Source organism: Vicugna pacos, chromosome 12 (genome assembly GCF_048564905.1).
Source record: "Vicugna pacos chromosome 12, VicPac4, whole genome shotgun sequence".
Taxonomy (NCBI): Eukaryota; Metazoa; Chordata; class Mammalia; order Artiodactyla; family Camelidae; genus Vicugna; species Vicugna pacos.
Genome location: NC_132998.1, coordinates 59,370,817 through 59,383,147, shown reverse-complemented (window position 1 = coordinate 59,383,147; position 12,331 = coordinate 59,370,817). Strand labels below are relative to the sequence as shown.

The window sequence follows — 12,331 nt, the reverse complement described above, 5'->3', positions numbered from 1 at the left end:
ATTTCCGAATCTACTTTTACAGAAATGCCTCCCTGTCCCTTGAGTTTTCTCCACAGCCCTGGCACGCACTTGGTCCCCAGCCACAACCCAGGGTCAGGGAGGACCCTGGCTGTCAGAGCCCGAGACTCAGGAGCGCTTCCGCCCGGCACTCTGGGCACTCCGCCCAAGACCGTTCTCTTCCAGATGCAAACACAAAGGACAGACTTAAGATGTAGCAGGGTAAGTGCAGGCTACAGGTGAGAAGAAAGTCTCTGGAGTATAAACAGTCACTGGGTTTATCATGGGAAGGGTAGTCAGGGACTTTCCTCTGAGTTTTGCAATTACACTAACATGACAACATTAATGGAAATCAAAATTTTTTAAATTCTACCACCAGTTTGCCACCTCAATAAAACATTTTCTTCTTTCCTGTGCTCTCTTTTGGTTTTTCTCTACCTACAAACACAGGTCTTATATTTTAGATTCAAAATATTTTTCTCTGCTGACCATTATCAATATTTCCCCAGGCATTATATAATTTTATAACCGTATGTTCTACGATTTACTTGCAGTCTGCTGATACAACATTTAAGCACCTAACAGCAATTTCTGCAATAAAATCAGTGCTGCAAGGAACTTTCCCTTTGAAGATTTTTCAAATGAAGTTAACACATCTGTCTTGTTTGGGAGAGGATATGGATTTTAAAAATCTGTCTTTTCTACTTTATGGTGTCAGATTTGTAAACAGAAATCAAAGAATAAGAATAGGTTAATAACAAGTTACTGATGTCAGAGTTTAATATGATGCCACTTGAAGCAAGGTAATTAACTTAAGGTTAAATAGGTTAATGTTAATGACCCCTAAAGTGAACCTAAAATTTTATATTATTATAATTCTAGCACAGTGCAAAATTATATTTTAATAGTTGGCTCTAGAATACTTCCCAGAGAGGGTGTTTATCCTTGTTTGGGAAATATTTGATAAAGGTGGAAGGTAAACCTTGAAGCCATAGATTAGGAAAAACAGGAGAGACATATCAATCGCCTAGCAAAGGAAATTAGCTAAAATTTGGAAGTAGAGGAGAACAGAAAATAGCGGTGGCCTGGACCACAGAGGTGAAGTCCAAAGACAGGTGAGGAGCTGCATCCCACAGGACAAAGCGACCCATGAGACATTAACACGCTGCATGTCTGGGAGAGGGAGGTCCTGGGGGTGGACCAAACCCCTCTTAAGGAAGGACAACCCCAAACCCAATTTAAGTTGCTATGTTGCAAGGGAAAATCGCTTTGTGGGCCGCACCTTCGGTAAAGCTTGCTCCGCTCCTCAGAGCCTGAGTGCGGTTTGAGGGAAAAATCAAATAAAGGTCTAAAAGCAGGGATAATAATTTCTACTTAATGGGTTGTTACGAGGATTAAATGAGTTAAATTTGTAAAATGTTGGCCTTCTCACATAGTGTGGGATATAGGGCTTGTGTCCATTTTATTGGAATTTCAAGATAAGGATATCAGCTGATTATGTAATGCAAGTTTAATCAGCTTACCTTATTTCCTTATTAAGGCATATAAAATAAATACTTTTTAAAAATACAAGCTACACTTCAGCAATACCATGGGGTTTAGTTCCCTGACTGATAATGTTCCCTCTCCCTTAATCTCCATCAGTGGTTCTCAAACTGTAGAGTGTATCAGAATCACCCGTAGGGCTTCTTAAACCCCAGACAGCCGAGGCCCACACCCAGAATTTCTGATTCTGTAGGTCTGAATAGGGCTTGAGAATGTGCCTTTCGTATAAGGGAACACACTTTAAGAACCACTGATCTGAAGCTCAGATATGACCTCCTCTAATGTCTTCCCTTCCACCTTCCACGGTCCCTCCCTCCCTTCTCTGACAGAATTAATCACTGTACAACTCCTACTGTTCATACTGCAGGTGAGTCGTGATTTGCGGCCATGCACATCTGCCCTATATCCAGGTCCGAGCCCGGTGCCTGACCTGTGCAGGTGTGGACTGTTTGGTGAACGGAGGTAGTACCAAATCATGGAGCACCCCTACATACAACAAGTTCCTTCTTACGTTTCTGGGCTTGGCCCCTTCTGCTCCCACTGCTTGCAATGCTCCCCGCTTCACCTGACTTTTCATTCTTCAAGGCTCGGCTCAGGCGTTTCCTCTTCCAGGAAGCCTTCCCTGACATACCCTCTTGCCTCTGGCTTGTGTCATGTGCTCTTATCCCACTATCTGTAACATATCATATAACCTATCTATAACATATTTATCTTAATAATAGCCACCATTCACTGCAGGCTTTCTGAGTGCCAGCAACTCTAATAAGCAGAGCTGGGTTAAAAACCTTTAGGGGCCCTTTCGTCCAGCAATTCCCACTTCAGGAAATTCATACTACGCTTGAGAAAAATGACTCATACAAGGTAATTCCTTACAGCATTGTTTGTGACAGCAAAATGTTAGATGGTAAAATAGAAAACCTAAGTATCCGTCAGCAGGGGACTGGCTGAATAACTCACAGCACCTCTCTATAATGAAATACAGCCAGCAGCTGGGAGAAAGAATGAGTCGGCTATTCATGTGTTGATAGGGAGTGATCTCCAAGATACACTGCTAAGTAAAAACAGCAAGGTGCAAAACAGTGAGAAGAATGGTAAACATCTGTGCAAAAAAAGAGAGGAAATTGTCACATAAAATTTACAAGGCTGTATGTGAGACAAACTGGGTGGCAGATTTTTAAACTCAATGCCCTTTTGTACTTTTTCAATTTTGACCTATTTTAATGTACTACCTATTTAAACAGAGTTAAACATGAAAAAAATTAAAGACTTTAGATAGCCACAGAAAAAAGATTAGGGTGCTCCCTATTTAATTCCACATAAAAATAAAATGCGTATGAGGAAGTTCAGCAATGTTTAGATTTTTTCCAAGATGACTTTTGCTATGTTTCTACAAAATGCCCAATGTCAAGTTCTTCCCATTTTGTTTTATGTCTCTGCTTTATTAGTGCCCTCAGCACACGCCTGGTTTACTAAAGAGTCAATCCAGCAAAGCTGATGTGCATTAGATCCAATGAAGACATTTTGGTCCTTAACACTCCTGAACCCTCAGTAGCATCCCATGCTGTAACCACTTCCTCCTCCATGAAGCACTCACTTCTCAAGGTAAGAGTCATAACCTTCGGTTTTCCTCCTGCCCTGCTGGTTCCTAATATGCCTTAATGGTCTATCCTAGACCCTCCTCTAGTTCTTTGCATCCTCCTTCACTCTTGGCTTCCTTTACCATCTACAGGCAGATGACGCTGATCTCCACATCCAGGACACACCTCTCTCTGAACCTCAGGCCGGCATATCTAACTGCCCACTGGGCCACTCCTTCACACTCATCAAATTTACCACACTCCAAAGTTAAGTTGTCTTCTCCCTCGTGAACCTACCCTCCTCCTGGGCCCCTGCCTCAGGAAGCTGGCATCACTACCCAGCTACCCACTTTCTCCAGCTAGAACTGGGCATCACAGTCAAGAGGTTGCCCATCTTCCCACATCCAACCCTCAACTCTTAGGCTTTCCCTAATGTTTTCTGAAACTTCCCTTTTCTCTTCAACCTGTTGCTACTTTCCAGCTGGGGCTTCATTTCTCATCGTCGTGGCTACTGCGAGTTCCCTAACCGGCATCTCTGCCTCCACTCTTGCCCCCTGCCCCCTCTGCCCCATCTACTTGCTACCCTGCAGCCACAGAAATCCTTTTAAATTGCAACTGATCATGCCCTTCTCCACTTTAAAACCTTTTTTCTTCCCTCTGACTTTCGGAAAAAACCCAAATTTGTTAACTTAGTTTACAAGATTTCATGACCTAGTCGTCTCTGCTGACCATCCCAGCCTCACCTCTCAGCCCTGGACACTGACTCAATGCTCCAGCCACAACACCCTTCTTTCAAGCCGTGGACCCTCCGCTTGCTCTCAGAGCATGCTGCTAAATGAAGCAGCTGCCGCAGTTCGTGAAGGGTCTCAAAACTTGAGCCCCATCAAACACCATGATAAGGCAGCCAGTGGCACTAATCTTCCAGAACTGGCACCCCACTCCAGTCACCCCAATCATTCTTGTTAAAAACATGCTGTTGTTGTTGTTGTGGGTAGGTTTACTTATTTATTTTTAGAGGAGGTACTGGGGTTTGAATCCAGAACCTCATGCATGCTAGGCGTGTAATCTACCATTTGAGCTATACCCTCCCTCTAATAAAACATGTTTATTATTCACATTACTCTTCACCTAGTGCCAAAGACATCCACATTTCTCCACTGCCTGCCCCCAAACTGCCATCAGCAAAAGAGCAACATGACCCCAGGAACCAACTGGACTTTGAGCTCTACTCCTTCCAGGCCCGCTCCCATGGGCTTAAGCTGGGGGTGGCCTTCCCTTCCCTGAATCAATATTTCCTTTGTGACCAGAGAGTGTTCCTTTAGGCAAGGCTTAGGCGTGACTGAGCAAAGCAGAGCACAGACTGGAAACGGGAGGCTCAGCTCAGAATCCCGCGAGCCCAAGTATGGCTCCTGTTTCCTGCACAGCAGCAGCAGCTAAATGGAGCGCTCGCTCCTGTGTAGGCTTCTGGCCCGTGCCCTCCCACCCAGTTCAGGTCTCAGGCAGAATAACCACCCAAGGTAAGCTCGTTACTTCCCTGAGTCCCACCCAGGATCAGTCCCCTGAGATTACACCCTGGAAGCACCCGGACTGTGATAAGAAAGTAGAAGCAGGGACCCGTGTCATTCCCACCACCAGGGCTGGGGGACAATAACCTCTTTAGAAGTAAAAGTGAAGCATGTAGGTAGCTAACCTCAACTCAACATTCTGGTAGCTCTGAAAAATAACAGATAAGAGTTTTTGAGGAAAATAAAGCTCCTGGAGGGTTGACTGACAAAAAAAGGACCCTGAGAAATTTATAGTTAGGTTTTATATTAACATAGGAGCTCAGGGTACGTAAAGGGAACAGATGACAAATATAGTTAACGAAGTCCCTATTCCTCATACACTTAAACCATAGAGATCCAAAAACTATATTTAAGCTACCTATTTGGCCACACCGTCTATATAATTGCTGGGAAAATTTTTCATTTGCAGATATGAAAATACCTACCTAATAACCCTAAAGCATGGTAATCCAGTCCTATTTGCTTTGTGGCCATGAGTGGATGGAGGCATTAGAAGAAAGATACCGTGAAAGAAGGAAAAATAGTATTTGTGGAACACTTACCATTCTGCTAAGCGTTCCCCATCTTACATTTGAGAAAACCAGGGCTGCCCATATGGAACACCAGTGAGTCAGAGGTGACTCCAAGGCGACCCCTCTACCACACTGCAGCACAGACTGGACCACACTCAGACCAGCAGCATCATCACCAGAAATCCCAGGAAAAATGTCAATCCTGCAGCGCAGTTTTCAGGGAAGACCATGAAGCCTCTTATGGGTGTGCAAGAACTATGTACCCTGACTTGGGGTAAGGAGCCCATTCCTCTCTCCCTGACCTGATGCACGTTTCCTTCAGTGCTTCCGAGCCTTTGCCCTGTTTCTTCAGACCCACAGCTGCTCCCTGCTGCCACTCACTCCCAGCTGATGACCTGGTTTCCAGCCTTAACGAAGCTGCGGTCATTTGGCTTGAGTTTCCTCAACTTCCTCCTCCTCCATGTCATCACTGCTCAGTCTTTTCACCTGTCTTCTCCTTCCACCAGCCCTCTTGGGGAGGAAGTAGCCTCCCTCCCTTCCCAGGTTAACTCCTCCACCCACAAAAACCTTTCAGTCTACTTTCTTGACAGCATCTTCAGCCTATTCCTCTCTGCTGGCTTCATGTCCAGTGCGTACGATACTCAGATCTCCTGTATCCTTGATTAAAACAAAACAAAGCAGCTCTTCCTGGGCCGACTCAAGCCTCCTCCTTCTCTACGTCTTTTTCCCTGCCTCACCGTCATACTTTTCAAAAGCAGAGTAGAATTTTGCTCCTATGCCTCACCAGTCAACTCACTCTTTAAGCTTCTCCTCACCACCTAGACTTGCTAAGGTTTCCAGTGGTTTTCTTGTCATCATATGGAATCCTCTTCCTTTGGCCTCACACTGACGGCGTGGGCTTTTCTTCTCTACTTATCTGCTTCTTTACAGACTCCTCTTCTTCCTCCAGACTCCCCCCAAAACATTCCCCAAATCAGTCTTCTCTTTTTCAGTCCACTCCTAGTGGATTACTACTGGGGAATCCGTTCCTGCTCCTAGTGGGGAGTTAGCTATCACTGCTGTGCAGATAAACTATAAATCTGTACCTGCAGTCATGACAACACCCCTGGTATTTCCAGCTTCCTGCTGTTGGATGGCTTCAGTTGCCTTATCCCATAACACATCAAAATCTGTATTCTTCAAACGAATGTATTTTTATTCCATCTCAGATGATTCTTTTGATTTTCCTAATTCTTCTTCAGAACACTCAGATTCTAAGCTTCAGGGTAATTTCTGGCTCCTACTTTTATTCTCACACTGAATCAGCTGCAAAGTCTATTGATTTTACCTCTAAAATATTTCTAAGCGTCTCTCTTTCCGCTGCCTTAATCTAGACCCTGCCACTTTTCCCAGACACTACAAAAATCTCCTAACAAGTTTCTGCAAACTCTGGACTCTATCCTTCCATTCATGTTAAACAAACACTAGATTAATATTCCCTGCAGCATAGCTCTGATTACCTGGTTCTCTCTTCATCTTCCTCCAATGGTCCCCAATCTACCTGTTGAGTCAGTTTTTGATTTCCCCTTCGTACCCTCACTGCAATCTCCACGTGCTTCTGTACCTGTACCTATATTGTTCCGCCTGCTTAGAAGCCACCTCCCATTTCCAAATGTCCAGATTCTATCCATCCTACAGTATTCAGCTTAAATAACATGTCTGTGAAACCTGCCCTAGTCCTTTCTCCCAACACTTACATTTTGTGTTGAGGAAATATTCAGTCACTCAACATACATTTATTGAGTGTCAACTATGTGCCAGGCACTATTCTAAGTGATGGGGACACAACAATGCTCAGAACAGATAAAATTACCTATCCACCACCCACCCCCCCGGATCTGGCATTCTACAGGAAAACAAGTGATTAAAAAAATAAACAGGAAATTATATTGGGAGGGTATAGTTCAGGGGTAGAGCATGTGCCTAGCATGCATGCGGTCTTGGGTTCAATTCCCAGTACCTCCATTAAAAAAAAAAAGGAAAAAAAAATTGAAAAAAGAAGAAACTGAACTGTATGCCAGGTGAGGAACAGTACAGCCAGATGAAGCAGGAAAGGGGCAAGGCAGTTTCAGGGAGCTGCTATTTGAAACCAGGCGGTCGGGGAAGGCACAGTGACAAGGAGACATGCACAGGGTGAGAGGCTGGGTGAAGCAGAGGTGCGGGGAGCAGGGGAGACTGGCACACATGCAGTGAGCACAGGAGGCCAGGCGAGAACAGTCTGTTTCAGAACAATCTCTAGGTCTCAGGGTCTGGAGACTGAGGTTTCAAGCAGAGAACTGTTATCTCAGAATAGAGGAGAACTTCACAGATCATTTAGTACAACTGCCCATTAGATGACTAAACCCCTTCATTACACCTCTCGGGGGACCGGCATGTCTGGGTTTAAACAACTTCAGTAGGTCTGCCCACCTCCACGTGCCAAGGAGCCTGCCCTCCCTCGGGCAGGCCCACCTTAGGCTTCCACTCGAACAGAAATCTCTTTGCTAGTAACGTCTCCCCTTTATTCTTCTCAGGGACACTTCGTACACTAACTAAAATAACCTTCAGGTCTTCTCTGAGCTTTCTCCTCTCTTCAGGTTAAAGTTAACCCATTATTTAAGCTCTTCCCTAAGTGACATGGACTCACCCCATGAAGCAGCAAGTTAAGGAGTCTCAGCTGCAAGCCACAAAAACTGACTTTAGGTAACAAACTATGTGATACAGGAAGATACTGGCAGGCTCTGCAGAGGGGCACAGAACTGAGGAAAAGCTGAAGATTCAGGTCTCTGAGAACAAGTAACAGCCCAGCTCCAGTGTCTAGATATTAGGAGTTAACCCATGGCAGTGATGAAGGAGCCGTGGCTGTCACTGTCATTCAACCGAAGATTCAAAATAAAGGAGCGACACATCTATTTCCCTAACAGAGACTGGCCTACTCTGGGCCATGTCCCCATCACCTGCGCAGTCAGGGATGGACTGTCTCCTCAAGGCAAAACTGAGCTGCTGTTCCCAGAAAAACCTGGACTGGACGCTGGATAGGCCCAAAGAGCATATGACCACTAAATATTCTCAAAATGTGACGCCTCAGATTCAACATAAGGACGCAGGTGTGGGGGAGCAGCGAAGCCAGGGTGCTGCCTCCACACTTGCTCTGTGACCTCAGGCAAAGGACCAAACTTAGGCCTCAGTTCCTTTCTGAAAGATGGTGAGGGTCACAACATTTCAACCAAATAAGAAAAATATATGTGAGATGCTTTATAAGCACAAAGCTAACCGTAGTAGCCAGCACTTATTGCCTGCCTGTCACACACATTTCACATAGATTATTTTATTTAATCTTAAAAGAAAACAAACCCTACAAAGTAGGAGATTATGAGCACAAACCCTGGAGTCTGACCACCAAGGTTCAAATCCTGACTCCACCACTACTTGTGAATGAGCGAGTTACTTAGCTTTTCTGAGTGCTTCCTCACCTTAAATGGGCATAATACTGATAACGTATAGAGTGGTGAAGACTGAGTTAAAGCAAAATTCTTAGAACTGTGCCAAGTCTACAGTAAACACCCAGTAAATATTAGTGGTGACAATAGTGGTAATTATTCCAATTTTACAGGTGAACAAAATGAGGCACTGTGAAGTTATATCACTTATGTTAAGTTTTCAAAGTTTAAAATGGTAGAGCCAGAATTTGAACTTCACTGTGGATGCTAACTACTATACTACACTCTACTGACTTCAAAAGTTAAAAAAAAAAAAGTGATATTTGGACTTTAACCCTATAAACCTCAAGTCACACAAATGAAGGATATTTACAAATGAAACACACATAAGAAGAGGGAAATGATCTGTTGTTTCATGTCTTCAGAATGCTAGCTAGAAGGCTAACTAGATATCTAAGAAGGCCAGGAAGAGTTGTATGGTTTTGTTAAGAGAAAAAAACATCCTCTCTTAGCCCTCACTGGAAGTCAGGCCTGTCCCAAGAACAAGCCTCCTGATGCCTGGATGGTGCTTTCAATCTTATTGATAAAGGCATTTAATGATTCCAAAGAAATTAACTTGCCCAAACAATTCACATTATTAGCAAAGGAAACAAAAAATACATATAAAACCTACATCATAAATACTTACACAAAGGAGAAATGTGTTTATAACTGGAAAAGAGGCATCATATTAGAAGTGAAAATACAGTTAGCTGTGCCTATGGAAAAGAGGCGAACGTCTCTCTCCTCATTTACGAATTGTGAGCATAAATTAACAAGCCTAAATGTTCAAAAAGGGGAGGTGACTATATGGATACTATTCAAACAATGGCGTCTTCAAACGTAGTTCATAAACCACGCTGCAGGTCAGCCTCATCACTCAGTCATGTGGCACGGCTGAGAGCACAGCACCTACCAGCACCCTATGAGGTATTCATTCCACACGTACCTGGTGATCACTGTTCTAGGAGACAGGCAGGAGGTGGTGAAAGACAAAGGCCCTACCTTCACAGAGCTGATGACGGAGGCAGGATTATAAAGAAGAAATTAAGGCTCAGTGCCCAGGTCTGTCACCCTCCAAAGCCTACACCGTGTATTTCAACTGTATCATCGCTCACTGGCAAGGGACAACTTCTCCTAAAAGTCCGCACCTGAGCATGCAGTCCTGACACCACTGTCTGCAACAGTTTAGGCTTTCTCTCTGTTGGCAGTCCAGAGTCACCTTCTCAGTGAAGTGTTCCTCCCCCTACTCCCAAGAGCAAAGACTGCTTGGTCAGCAGTTAACACATACTGACATGTATGAACTTCATTTTCTCCCTCATTAGTTCCTCAGCTCCTTTAGGGCAAGAACCACACCTCAGCCTCTTTGTAAGTACACACAGCAGGTACTCAATAAATGGCCAAGTGGAGCTCATGAGAGCAATTTCACTAAAGGGTGGGGGCCAGACTGCATGAACTAGAAGCACATGGAAGAGAAGGGCATAGAGTCTGCTTTCTGAGAATAAGTCTAGAAGGGAAACAGACGGGAAACGGTAGTAGTTTAAAGAAGAAATGCAATCACAGGAAAGTTACGGTGTTTTTGTTTTTGTTTGTTTTTTAAGAATGAGAAGGAATTGAACATATGTATTGGTGAGGCAGTACAGCATAGGAGAAAGAGCATGGGTGTCAGAGTGAGAGAGACTTGAACTTGACTTCTGGTTCTGTCACTTACTACGTCTGCAGACAAACCACTGAACCTCTGTTCTTCAACTTACACATATATAAAATGAGAATGGTAACACCTGCAGCTCCCTGTGACGGTAACAGCATCCGGCAAACACAAGACATTCAATAAATGGTATCAGTGATCATTAATGTATATGGAAGCCTGGACTCTGCCTTTCTAACCCCTCCCACATAGTTTGTGCTTCCATCCAGATTTCCTGTCTCACTCTGCGTGTAATATGTGATGGCAAAGAAACAGGATCCTTATTTCTCCTGTGTGTACCACCCTCTGCTAGTTCACTTCCTTGTGACAGTCTGCATGAGCCCATGAATGGCTGCTGTGGAAAATTACTGATATCATCAGCTGAGGAACAGAGACAATCTGGAGAATAAGCAGATAAACATGTTAAATCATCAAATGTACCAGATTTTGAGCTCCTGCCAAAACGTTCATTGAGAACTAGGAAGAGAGAAACCGAAAACACAAACACACAGAATACTGTTTAAGTTTCTAAGCCGAGGAGGTGTTCCCAGCATCCACTCTGGGCACAGAAAGATGGCAGCGTGATAAGAGATGATTCCTGAGTCCCTTTCTCAATAATTTCACCCTGATGTCGGGTTCATTTCTGTGAGGTAATACTCTACCTCACCGACTTTTCTGTCAACCTGACGAGCTCCCAAACTCACAAGATTAGTATGCTCTTTTATATTTAAACCATTTTTGTTCACAGCCTTTTTTTTTCTTTTTTTGTAAATGGAGATACTGAGGATTGAACTCAGGACCTCCTGCATGCCTAGCATGCCCTATACCACTGAGCTACACACCGCGCCCCACCTTCACAGCCTTTTAAAGTTAATGCTCATGGGTCATGTTCACCTGTTACCAATATCTGGTCAAGAGAAACAACTCACCCCGGGCCGTCTCTCACAGATCACACACCTTCAGGCTTAAAAGGGATAAGGGAAAAGGGCTAACGCCCAGGCTAATGCAACAATTAGTGATGAAAAGGTTAAAGGCACCAGGAATTATCAAAAGACAGGCAGGAAAGATGTTGACTTTTACTTAAAATCAACTCCAAACTAATCACAGAGAACAGAAGTAATTATGTAAAACAAGATATAACTGTTGTTTAGAGTTCAGAGTGAACTGGAAGATGAGGAAAAGAAGTAGGGAACGTGTATCTACAAACATAATCACAAAAGCTACAAACAAGCTGAGATGAAAATTCAGGTTTTGTGAAACAGAGTCTGATTAGGGACCTGAATTTATCCAGAAAGAATAAGAAAGAAGGGTAACGAATATTCCAGGCCCCTCTAAATATCCCACCAAAAGGCAAACAAAAATATGCGGCAAAGATTGGAAAAAAACGAATAATTTCTTACCGAAAAGAAATTTTAAATCTTTTTCCCTCCATATAAGAAACATCTTGAATCTTTAAATTATATATGAGAATAATTCCAATCTTAACTACGCTGGGTGGTCCTGACTAATACATGCCTCAATTTCCCCAATGTTAAAATACGCTTATTACAGTGTGTTCCAAATCTGGCCTGAATCTAAGCCTGTGTTCTGACCCCAGACCTGAACCTTTAACGTAAAGTTACAAGTCAAACCTAAGCAAGACTTTGCTGCCGTAAATATGTCTGCAGCAGCCGTTCTTTAAAATTAAAAAAAAAAAAAGGGGGGTCCCAGTAATTAGGTGCAGTTTCTGTAAAACAGCTCCCAGCTGAGGGAGGGGGACGTATCGCGCTCGAGCCCCCAGGGCACTTACGCTCGAGTGCCCGCGGCCCCCAGCTCCCGCTGGGCCGTGCTGGGGGTCCCGTCCCCGGGAGGCCGCCCCGGACCTCGGCGGGATGCGGGGGCACCAGGTCCGAGCACCGCCCGCGCCCCTGCAGGCCCCGTACCGGACCCCGCGAGCCTGCGCCTGGCCGCC

General features: G+C 44.3%; 1 protein-coding gene across 11 annotated transcripts in view; it reads right to left on the bottom strand.

Annotated features, from left to right (window-relative positions):
- The window catches only part of SGSM3 (small G protein signaling modulator 3), a 32,454-nt gene that overhangs the window by 19,805 nt on the left and 318 nt on the right, over nt 1-12,331 (bottom strand). The window lies entirely within an intron of this gene.